Here is a 12,708-nt window from a genome sequence, read left to right as displayed (position 1 = left end):
CTAGGTGAAGATTAGAACTTTGCATAATAAGATTACACAGCAAGTGAATGATATCAAGGGACTATCCATATGCAGCCGCCTGGTTTTGTATAGACAGCCTGTGCTGTGCAATATGCAGCGCAGACGAAAAAAAGCTTGGTCTTTCTAGCTGAAATAAAATAGATTCACATAAATTAGTTGGCCATTTCCAGATTCCTAAATCCCCTATTACATGTTTTATTGACAGCTCCTGTGAGGATAGCACAAATGTTATTCCTTTTTATTCTGTGCTTCTGTAACAATCATGCTCTGTAATTGAAATGTACATAGATTATGTCTAGAAATTAACATCTTGTTTGCTGTAATCTTGGATTACAATTGACTGTGTACATAATAAAATTAGGAAATCAATGGATGGATTTATCATCTCTAAGAAACTCTAGGTATTGTTTAAAGAGGAATTTAACAATTGGTGACAACATTTTAAATGAAGAAGTCAAAAGGGCCAGTCAATAAAAATTAACTGAGTCAAAGATTACAACAAGCACTAATACCTACATGAAAAGGTAGATGGCATGAAAATTAGATCATCTCTAAAAATTTAGACAGCATAAAAATCTCAGATCACTTGGGTATGCAGTTTTCTCTAAATCATATTCCAGCAAAGGTCATTTACACATGAAAAGTTCTGTGGGTTATTCTTTTAGAAAAAAATAAAAGGAGGGAAGGGAATACCTGCAGTACTTAATATAAATTTAATTATTTTATAACCATACTTCAAAACTCACAGTTCTAATTCAAGATTTTATCATGCCTTTTTTTTAATATTTCAGTGAAGTAACAAAGTATATAGAGTATTTAAATTAATAAATTCTAGATATATTTAATTATTTTTGTTCCTTTTATAATTTTCTTCACCTAGAGTAATACTAGCTATTAGCAAAGTTAAACAAAAAAGTTTCATATACATTTGCACAAATACCTGTTCAAAAATTCTAATGACTTTAAGAATTCTCAGCTTTAGTTTTTAAAAAACATACCAAGACTTGCTATAAGGTTCTTGTAAAACTAAACTCCTCAGTGTACTAAAAATGAGGCATATTTGACAAGTTTTATTTGCTCAAATTTCTGAAAAAAAAATCTACATCTATTATACCAGCCACTATCTAATCATCAACCCACTAACTTCAAGCATATCTGCAGTGTCTGATAGGTACTTGGAAGTCAGATGAAATAATCTTTATTTTGTGTAATATATATATATATATATATATATATATAGAGAGAGAGAGAGAGAGAGAGAGAGAGAGAGAGAGAGTCAAAAACCAATGGTATCAGTAGTGTCGGAGCTATAAAAATGCACTAAGCAAGTTCACTTACATAGCATGTGAGTTTTCTTTGGTTACTAGGAGTACAATATGATTTTAAAAAAATGAGAAATGCAAGACAATACATGTTTCAGTCACAGATCTTGTTATGGTTGCTTAAGACTTTATGGAGTTTACAAGTCTGGGAAAGTACACATTAAAACCACTGTTAGGTTCTGACTAATTGAAATATGACTAGTTCAAACGGAGATTCACTGTGAGCATAAAATACACACTAGACTTGTGAAGATAATATAAAGAATGAGAGTTGAATATTTTAGTAATAATTTCATATGATGCATGTTGAAAAGATAACATTTGAGCTATAACTGGTTTAAAAAAAGTAATTCACATTACATTTCCATTGTGCAGTGCTGCTATAGAGTCGAAATAGTATGTTTGTAAGGTAAATGAAATTGTAAGCTAAATAATACAAATACCAAAGACAAGGGCTATGAAGAATAAGCAGTCCTGTAGTAAATCTGATAGTAAAGACATTAGAAGATTCTGACAATTTTGACTTTTTAAAAATAGTTCAGCTTAAGAATAGTACAATGAGAATAGAAGAACTTCCAAATTACTATCACATACCAAAAAAGAATGATGTACTACAGTGATTAAAAAAAAAAAAAAAGCTCCAATCCAGTAAATTTAAGTTTAAATTTTTATTGTCCTCCTGGACAATATCGGTGTGTTACACCTGAGTGCTACAGATACAGCAACTTCAATAAACATGTCTGGGTTTAAAAAGGGCCATATTTCTTTCCTATGGTGCTATGTAAATTGCTTACATTTAAAAATTTTAGGTGTATTGAAGTATTAACTATAGAGGTTTTTTAGCAGTTAGAATATTTTGGAATATTAAAATAAGGAATAATTTTATAAATTATTAGTAAGCTGCTTTTCCATAGGTCTTTTCACCACATCCATCAATAAGCTTTTCTAACGGTCTTTAATAAAAATGGCTTTACACAAATAAAACTAAAAACTAATTAAAAATAATGTTACATGTACTTAATTTAATTCAAGAAATCATCTAGAATGAATCCTGATAACTGATACAACTAAAATACATTCATACTTGTTACACATTCAGATATAATTTTAATTAAAAAAAATAAGGTTATATAAAAGTAGCTTTTTCATAATTATCCTTTTATAATCCTTTTCTAAAATGTTAAGATTACAAGTGAAATTTGAGTGTCCATGATGGGATAGATAAATTTAAATAAATTACTGCCTAGTCATACCACCTTTTTTTCTACTCTTTTAAAATTATATGTTCATTCTTCATTGACTTGCAAGTACCAGACATTTACACACACACACACACACACACACACACACACACACACACACACACACAGAGAGAGAGAAAAACAAAATAATAATTACAAAAAAACTTTGTGACTATCAGTAGATGAGTGCAATGATATTCAGTAAGTTAATCTCCAGACATCCAAATTCATGAATAAAAATTCATCAGTTTTAAATACACTGAGCCTATTAAGCAAGAACAAAAGCATATGCACAAAGAGCTTTTAATATATTTCAAAGCCCACAAGAGCCGTGGTCTCATTAAAATTATAAATTACACAAACATGGAATGAAGATTCAAACTTCAGTGCAGCTAAGCAGATTACAGAAAACCCCGCGTTCCATATGATAACACACCATGGCCCTCCCAGATGGGGGCTTGGAACAAAAAGGCCATCACCACAGCTAGGGAAAACCTCCTTGTGATCTCTGGTTTCTGTTCAGCAGATGACAGCCAAATAATATGTTGATTATTCTGTTTGTGCTGCTAAGCTTGTAAGATGGAATAAAAGCGATATGATCTATTGTGAACCCAATGCTAATGTGTTGTTCCACTCATAAATAATATAGTGAATTTATTTTGAAACTATCTTTTATCTGAATATCAGTTTTTAAATGCATGAATTAAAATAAAAGCTGGGATAAAATAATAGTTAATTTGATGCTTCAAAGTAGAAATATGTACTTGATAAGTGAAAAATATCTAAATGCTTAGTGGAGAGTCAAATATAATCACCTTTCTTTAATTTAATTTTAAAAAAGCAATTACTCTCTTACAAATACAATATAAAACTATAATATATTAGACGTAAACTCAATAATATACATTATTGAAAGATGAAACTAAAACACTGAGTATTTAAAAACCTGTTTTTTATAGAATAAGTGTATAACCAGAACATATAGTTAATATTCCTAGGAAAAAAGTGTAATTGCTTTAAAAAGTATAAAAAGTTGTTTAAAATGCATAAATATTTATTACCTGCACACAAGGGGAAATCAAAAGAAATCCTACTTAAAACAACTTACAAAAAGCTTATAAAATAAATTTTAAGTATGAGAGCCAATGCTATACTGCTTTGGTGACAAAAAGTTAAAACCTAATTTTCTTTCAATGAACAAATTGTATATTATATAATATACAATTTATCAGAATGGACTATTCCCAAGTGATATAGTTAGGACTGTGTCTGTGAAAACTTCAAAAACTGTGTGTTTCATAGACAAAAATACTTATGAATATTACAGTGTTGAAAAAAACCCCAAAACTAGTACATTTATTTTCCCAACCAGAAATTCCTCTCAGAACTATTTAGCAGATTCTCATTAAGGACAAACTGACACACAAAATAATATACCTTAAAGATTCACATGAGACAAATATGGATAAATACATTGTTTTCTTAATAGAAAGTACATATTCATGGTAGATATAATTCTATCTCCTTTTGCTCTGTCTCTAGATATAGCTTGAGTTCCAAAAGCTCTTGCGATTGAGTAGTCAAAAGGTAAAATAGTCAAAAGGTAAAACATTTTATCAGGGTGACGAAAGCTTGTATTCTTAGCATTCAAAATACAGAGCAGAGATAGGATGATTGTGCATTTGAGATCAGTCTGGACTACATAGTGACACTCAATCTTTAAATAAATAATCAAATAATTAGCAAAAAAAAATACTTGGAAAGGAAAACTTAGAATATAAAACAGCCTTAGAATAAACATTTCTTAACAAGATAAAACAAAAAGCAAACGATAAACTAGACCAACTTAAAATAACAAACTTCTATCCTCACAGGATGAATAAAAAAGTAAAAAGACAAATATGAGAAACTGTTATAATATCTATATTTAAAGATTCATATTCTGAATATATAAAGAATTTCTTCAGATCAAACAAAAAGGCTGCCTAACAGAAAAATGTGTAAAATACGGACACAGACACGTCACAAGTGTATCAACCAAACAGCCAGAATGCACAAGAGAAAATGCTCGCCTTCATTAATTATCAGAGAACTATAAATTAAAGCCATAATGGTTTAATATATAATACCCACTAGAGTATGCAAAGTGAAAAAGACAAGGAGAAAAAAACAAACATTAATGAATGTGTGGTGCAAAAACAGTTCTTACATACTGTAACTGTCAACTGGCATAACTACTTTAGAAAACTGGCATTATTCATCAAAGCTGACACAAACATATTTGAGATCAAGTCATTTTTGTTTTTTCAGTCGTGGGGCTTGAGCTCTGGGCCTGGGCACTGTCCCTCAGCTCTTCAGCTCAAGACTAGAGCTCTTAGCCACAGAGCCAATTTCAGATTTTTGTGCTTATATGGTGCTGAGGAATCGAACCCAGGGCCTCATGCATGCAAGGCAAGCACTCTACCACTGAGCCCAAGATCAAGTCATTTTACTTAGACACACCACAAAAGAACACACCCAATAAATACATACTAGAGTAGAAGCCTTATATGGAAACTACTCAAACCTCTATTAATATAGATTAATGCTATATATAAATATAACAAATACAACACATACACACACACACACAGTAAAGCTAGTTTTCACTATTAAAAATCAAGGTAGTACATATCCTTGTGGAAGGAGAAGCAAGAACATGGAGATATCTTAAATGCCAATAATGTTCTTTAACATTTATGGATACTAGTTTCAGGGGTGTATTTAGTATGTAAAAAACTAAGCTATTCACTTAAACCTGAGTATTCTTCTGCATATAAAAGATAGTGTTGTACACAAAAACATAAATATTTTTTAAAGTGGTCAAAATTCATGTCATAAGAAATTTAGAAAATGACATGTAAATATAAACTAGAAAACTGAGGGCTGTTTTCCCTCCGTTCGTTCTTTCTCTCTCCCTTCCTTCCTTCCTTCCTTCCTTCCTTCCTTCCTTCCTTCCTTCCTTCCTTCCTTCCTTCCTTCCTTCCTTCCTTCCTTCCTTCCTTTCCTTCCTTCCTTCCTTCTTTTCCTTCCTTCCTTCCTTCCTTTCCTTCCTTCCTTCCTTCCTTCTTTCCTTCCTTATTTCCATTTTCTTACTTTCTCAATTTCTTCTCTTTTTATGGAAGGTTTGAAACCAGGGCCTTCTACTTGTTAAGCAAGCACTCAACCACTTGTGTCACAAGTCCCAGCCCTTTTTGGTTCGGTATTGTTCAAATAAAGCCTTTTTGTTTATGTCCAAACATAGGACTCCATCCTATTTACACTTTCCCTAGAGCTGGGAATGGTGATACAAGCTACTAATCCCAGCTTGTTGTTGGTTGAGATAGGAGCTGGAGAATTTTTTACCAGGTCTAGTCTTGAACAGCAGTCTCCATATCTCTACCTTCTAGTTAGCTAGGATTGCACACTTAAATCACAGCATTTAGTTAAGTGCTTTCATAATAGCTACTTTAGCAATCAAAATTTCAAATGCATAGTGGAGGCTCATAAATAGATGAGCAATAGTCATTTGTGCTATCTCTGCGGACTATAGTCTGCTGTCCAGACTAGCTAAAAACCTCAAGGTAAACTCTAAAAAGTTACTATACATTCTTATGCCCTTAATTAATAGATAAGATAAAATTGGACTTAAACTCTCCTCTAAGTAATGTATAATGTCAAGCAACTGTTTGATTTGAAATAGAAGTTAATAGGACTCACTGACAACAAAGGCAAAAACTGCCTAGGAAAGACCAAACAAAACAAACAAGGGGAAAAAAATCACAAATAGCACCCAAGATACGTTTACCTCTCTAGGACTAAGGGAAAAACATTCTAACTCAGCATAACTGTGAGGAAATAACTGTATTTTAATTCTGTACGATAATTCATGATCACAATGACAACAATGAACCATTTATGAAAAAATACTAAAATTCTAGTTTAAGAAAACAGAATATAAATTTTATATTGTGGAAAAATAGTGATATAAAACATTTGGAACACAAAACAGTAGGATCAGTTACAAAGAAAAATAACAAATGAGGAATATGCCACTTTATACCCAATACATAAACTAAATACTGAAGCTAAAGTGTCTCATTTCACATGAGCATATACAACAGTTGCCTTTTGGAAGATCAATGTGATGAGGTTCATTATCATTTTAGGGGCTTGTGCTAAGCCAGTCCTTGGTTAGTAGCCAAAAGAATATTTGATAATTTCTGAAAGCTATCTTGGCAAATATCCAAATAAATGACTGGACACACTTAAGAACTCTGCTTTCATTTTGTTTATTTTATGACTGCCAAGGAGACAGGTTGTTCTGGTTTCTAGCTCTAACTTGCTAAATATCCTTGTTAAGTGAATCAATCTCTCTAGCCTTCCTTAGTTTCTTCATAAGTAGAGTAAAGGAGCATGGCATCGTTAGTAAATAGAATGAGTATGCAAATAAAATGAAAGAAATGGTTATTTCATTAGGTCCCATACCTAAAACTACATTATATTTATATGTAGTCCACGTTAAACTATCTCAAAGTATGTCACATTACCATATACTCAAAACCTACAAAAAATAAATCTTTTTCAACATACACTTTTTGTTGTTAAATTTCTCAGTTACTTAAATTGCTATAATTATCTAATTATGTGATTTTAAGTGTAATATTTTCTAAGCAAAAAATAAATCACTTGTCATCTGACAGATTAAAAAGTGATATAAAACCAGGATAATTTTGTGTGTGTGTGTGTGTGTGTGTGTGTGTGTGTGTGTGTGTGTGTGTGTGTGTGTGTGTGTGTGTGTGTGTGTGTGTGTGTCGGTCGTGGGGCCTGAACTCTGGGCCTGGACACTCTCCCTCAGCTCTTCAGCTCAAGGCTAGTGCTCTACCACCACAGCACCACTTCCGGCCTTTCCTGCTTATGTGGTGCTGAGGAATTGAACCCAGGGCCTCATGAATGCAAGGCAAGCACTCTACCACTGAGCCACCTAGCCCATAAAACCAGGGTAACTTTTAAAGAATGTTTATTTCAATGTCATGAAACTGAAGATGACTCCTAAAAAGTACAATATTGAACAAAAGAAGAAAATACATCAAATTTCATAAAGATTAAAAAAGCAAAATATAAACATATTCCTTAAGAATATTTATAAAAATGACAAAATCACATGCAGGTTATATAAATATTTACTGCAAAAGGCAGAATATTGGTAATCTATAAAAGGAACTAAACTGGATTGGGTAGTATACACCTGTATTTTCAGGACTGGGAAGCTGAGTTGGACTTAAGTCCAGGGGTTTGAGACTAGGTTGGAAAATGGGAAAATCCATTACAAAAGAGAGGAGAGGAAGAGGAGAGTTGGAGAAAGGAAAGGAGGAGAGAAACAGAGGGAGAGAGAGAGAGAGAGAGAGAGGAGTAAGGGATAGAGAAATAGAAGGAGGGATGGAGAGAGGGAGGTAAAGAAAGGAGACAGGGAAGAGGGAGAGATGTTATTATCAAAGGTTTCTTGGATATCAATAGTATTCTTGGTTACATGGACATATGATACATAATTATTATATAATTATTTGCTATGTTATATACATGTTTCTATATCATGATGTATCACGTTGGTTTTTTAATATAAAGTTTAAATTGATAAATTTCTTAAATAATAGTAATATCTTCTTGTTGAAAGTATTCCTCTAGTATAATTTTTTGGTCTATATTTCTAATTTTATTGCAATATTTTAATAAAAAAGTAAGTTACTGTGCCTAATTCCTCTCAGTATTAATTAAAAGTAGATTACACAGGTTTTTGCAATGACAAATAAGTGACTTTAAAGAATATAAAATCAGTTATCCTGCTTGATCTTTGTTACTCTTGATACTTTTAATATTGATCTTGATATGGTTGCTATCTTTGATATTGATCTTGTTTCTGTTTGACACTGATATACTGTTTGATACTTTTTCTTTTTTTCAGAAAAATGTAATCTTACTTTAAAAAAAAAAAATTAATCTAGGGGCTGGGAAGGTGGCTCAGAGGTAGAGTGCTTGCCTTGCATGCATGAGACCCTGGGTTCGATTTTGCAGCACCACATAAGCAGAAAAAGCCAGAAGTGGTGCTGAGGCTGAAGTGGTAGAACGCTAGCCTTGAGCTGAAGAGCTGAGGGACAGCGCCCAGGCCCAGAAGGCCTCATGACCAGCAAAACAAAAAAAAAGGAAATTATATCTAGACAGCAATTTTCCTCAGGCTGCTGTCCAAAGAATGAAATATCAAATATCTCAGCTTGAAGTAGGATGATGCACATTTTTGTAATCTATTTGGGGAGCACTTGTGTGTATATATGAGAGTCCCTCACAGGTCAGTCACACATAACACATTTGAAGTCTAACTCAACATCACTCTTTTTAAGTACAGGGCACTGTGTATATTAGATAACATGATTTCTGAGTTACCAATACAGCTAAAAAACAAAAATTACACTGAAATACACAATATAACATATATAATATGTAATATATATATATATATATATTGCAACACAGGTTGCCCAGTACAAATAGATGCAAGATTGTAATCATTTCCAATATTGCCTTTTGAAAAATAAGAGCAGGAAATGGAAATTATTACAAGACACATTATCATTGCAATGTATATTACAAAAAGAATTCAATTTAGGAAATCCTAAAAGTCTTACTACTTATAGTATCCTTCATTGTATGGTTGCTATTATTACTATTAGATTCCAATGAACTGGAAAGAGATAATGAAATTTGGCAAAAAAGATTATCTTCACACTCACAAAGTTCTAAATTATCAACATGCTGGCAACAGTAGGGCACTGATATAAAAATACAGTTGCTTTTATTGCATACTGTCTTTGTGTGTATGTGCATGTGTGCTTGTAGCCAAGGATTTCCCTCTTCAACTGGTACATCTAAGTAGTACTTAGCTCATCTATTAAGTGCCAATTTTACAAAATTATATTGTGTCCAGCAGGGAGCAGCATTAACACAGTCATTTGAACATGAAATTGATGGAAGAAAAAGGAGGATAAAAGCTCACTTACCATAGGTATGTTCTAAAATACATTCAACTTTTAGAGTAGTCACAGGGTTTCCAGAAAAACAATCTAAAGCATGTCTCAGAGCAAATGCAGATGATCCATAGTTTTAGGATATCTAAAACAGGAAACCAAAATTACATTATGTAAAGACATCTCTGATCAATGTTGATCTGAATTAATAGAAAGTATGATTAAAGATTTCCCACTTAACTATTAAGTAGCATCTTACTGTTAGTAGGTCAAGGAGACAAATTTGGATATTCAATGACTCTGTAATTTTTTTTTTTTTTTTTTTTTGGGGTCCAGTCATGGGGCCTGAACTCTGGGCCTGGGCGCTGTTCCTCAGCTCTTCAGCTCAAGGCTAGCGCTCTACCACTTGAGCCACAGCGCCACTTCCGGCTTCTTTCTTTTTGCTTATGTGGTACTGAGGAATCGAACCTAGGGCCTCATGCATGTGAGACGAGCGCTTTACCACTGAGCCACCTTCCCAGCCCTGATTCTGTATTTTTTATCTTTTTTTTTTTCCTTCTTTTTCTCAGTTGTGGAGCTTGAACTTAGGGCCTGGGCACTGTCCCTGAGCTCTTTTTATTCAAGGCTAGTGCTCTACCACTTTGAGCCACAACCTTCACTTCTGGCTTGGTGGTTAAATGGAGATAAGAGTCTCACAGACTTTCCTGCCTGGGCTGGCTTTAAACCGTAATCCTCAAATCTCAGCCTCCTGAGTAGCTAAGATTACACATATGACCTACCAGCTCTTGACAATACGGTATTTTTTTAAGTAAGATTTTTGGAGACAAGATCTAGTTCAGTAGCTTACTAGCCTTGGACTTATGATCCTCCTGTTTCAGCTTCTCCAGTGCTGGAATTAGAGTGACTGCTACCACATGCAGTTAAAACCCATCAAATATCTTCTATTTCAAGTAATAGAGAACATGTCAATATTCACTTCTACAGGTCAGCATGAATATATGAGGTTAACTTTAGAATGAACATAGTAGTTTAAAAGTGGTATAAAAGACTGATTAATCAGATATTATAAGATAAAGATAATGATAAAGATTAAAGATAAATAATATCTCATATTTTACACTGACTTGAATGTAAAGCCATCTTACACTTTTATGACTAAAGACAAAACGCTTTATTTAAAATAATGAGTTTTCGTATGTTGTCAGACAATCTCTTAACTATTAAAAATCTTTGAAGTTTGTTAAGAGATTAAACAACATGTTTATATTATAAATTTATAATAGAACTACTTAAAAAGAGGCTGTAGATGGTTGAATAGTGTTCTGCTCCCATACAATATAATGTATGCTTGGAACCATAGAACATAATTGTTATTAAAATAGCATGTGCAATATAATTAAGGTAGGGACTAATATAAAGCATAGTAGACTGGGAGATCTTAAGACCAATAACAATGTCCTCATAAAAAAGAAGAACACACAGAGATACAAAGAAGTGAAAATGGAGGAGATTGAAAACGAGAAGTTACACTATCACAATCCAGAGTAATAACAGCTATCAGATGCCACAAGTGGAAAAAAAAAAAAGGATTCTAGGCTAGAATCTACAAATGAACATTGCACTTCTGATCTTGAATTCAGGCTTTATAACCTCAATATTTTTAGAAAGTGAATTTCTGTTGTGTTAAGCCACCACAATCATACTAATTCATCATGGTGGCTCTAGAGAACTTCAAGAAATCAAATTTATAGTAACCAACACTTTAAACAGAAAAGTCCTAGATTGTCTTAAAGATACTGTTGATACAAATTCAGATACTCAGATAATTCTGATGATCTTGAAAGAAATGAAAAGGTAGGAAAAACTTTGTTTTTTTCCAGGCTAAAGACCGAACCCAGGGCCTTGCGCACGCCAGGCAGGCGCCCTTCCACTGGGCTAAACCCCCAGCCCCAGGAAAAACTTTTATTGTGCTATTTTGCTAGAAGAAAACAATACCATTTTTATACTGTTCATTAAATTTCAATATATCTATTGTCAAAATAGAATGTTTGCAGAAATACAAATTTTAAAGTGGTTCTAAAGATATCTCAAGCATGAAACATGGATATAGTATCAGTCTACAAAGAAAACACAATCTTTATTTAAAAGTGGCAGTAAGTTTAGCTAAAATGTGTTTTACTGTTGTGTGGAAAAATTTGTAAATAATGAACTTGAATACTTAACTGAGGAGGTTTCCAAACAAGTGTTTGGGAAAAAGTAACCAGCAAGAACCTCATGGATTAAAAAAAATCTCAGTCTGTCTAGATTATAAAAGATAAAATATACTCTGGGGAAGTAGTCAAGGATATGGCAGGAAAATCTTTTTTGAAGAGATGAGGAATGTGACTAATAGGTTCATTCAACCAATGCAGAAGATGACAAGAATGAGGATATCCAGGAAGGATACATATAGAACTCTATAATCTAAGGGCACAGATCCCCTTGAGAGGAAAAAACCACAAGGCTTTTGAGAATATTGTACCAAAAGAAACACTACTGGCAAAAAACAAAAAACAAAACTCTTTATTCTTTATACACCTGTGAAATCTAAAACTCTGGCTAGATTATTAAATTCAGTCATCCTAAAATAAAGTAACATACTCTACCAGTACTTAGAAAATACCTTTTAAAACAATAGATCAATTGTTCTTGAAGATGCTTCAATAAGTCACAAAGATCAAATTCAAAATCCTTTATTACTGTCTAAATAATTTGTCATCTACATCTCAATTTCTATTCTCAGGATCATATACCAAAAAACAAAAACAAAAAAAACAAGACATGGGGAAAGGGAATACCTACACACACATACACAAAGAGAAAGAGAAAGAGAGACAGAGACAGACAGAGAGAGAGAGACTACTATCTTAGACTAAAAGAGACACACATACTGGGTGAAATGAAAGATAAACTCCCCAAATTCTATAAGCAGTAAATGGTCTGATAGAGATAATATACTACAAACATGTGCTACTCTTCAAGAAAGGGGGAAAAATGACTCAAGAGGTAGTGGTAAATCACACGGAGTGGTACCATAGGCCAAGAGAG

The 12,708-nt window shown here is 32.9% G+C and overlaps 1 protein-coding gene across 5 annotated transcripts in view; it reads right to left on the bottom strand.

Annotated features, from left to right (window-relative positions):
* The window catches only part of Immp1l (inner mitochondrial membrane peptidase subunit 1), a 53,786-nt gene that overhangs the window by 33,710 nt on the left and 7,368 nt on the right, over positions 1-12,708 (bottom strand). For 3 of the 5 annotated variants that reach the window (XM_042691453.1, XM_042691449.1, XM_042691450.1), the window contains exon 2: positions 9,655-9,766. The gene's annotated coding sequence lies outside the window, so the exon portion shown is untranslated. Of the gene's footprint in view, positions 1-7,850; positions 7,872-9,654; positions 9,767-10,468; positions 10,539-12,708 lie in introns of those variants that run through there. The other 2 variants (XM_042691451.1, XM_042691454.1) reach the window with 2 other exon arrangements.

Source organism: Dipodomys spectabilis, unplaced genomic scaffold, assembly GCF_019054845.1.
Source record: "Dipodomys spectabilis isolate Male_0828 unplaced genomic scaffold, ASM1905484v1 ptg000145l, whole genome shotgun sequence".
Taxonomy (NCBI): Eukaryota; Metazoa; Chordata; class Mammalia; order Rodentia; family Heteromyidae; genus Dipodomys; species Dipodomys spectabilis.
The sequence above is the reverse complement of the archived record's forward strand: the minus strand, read 5'-3'. Positions and strand labels throughout refer to the sequence as shown.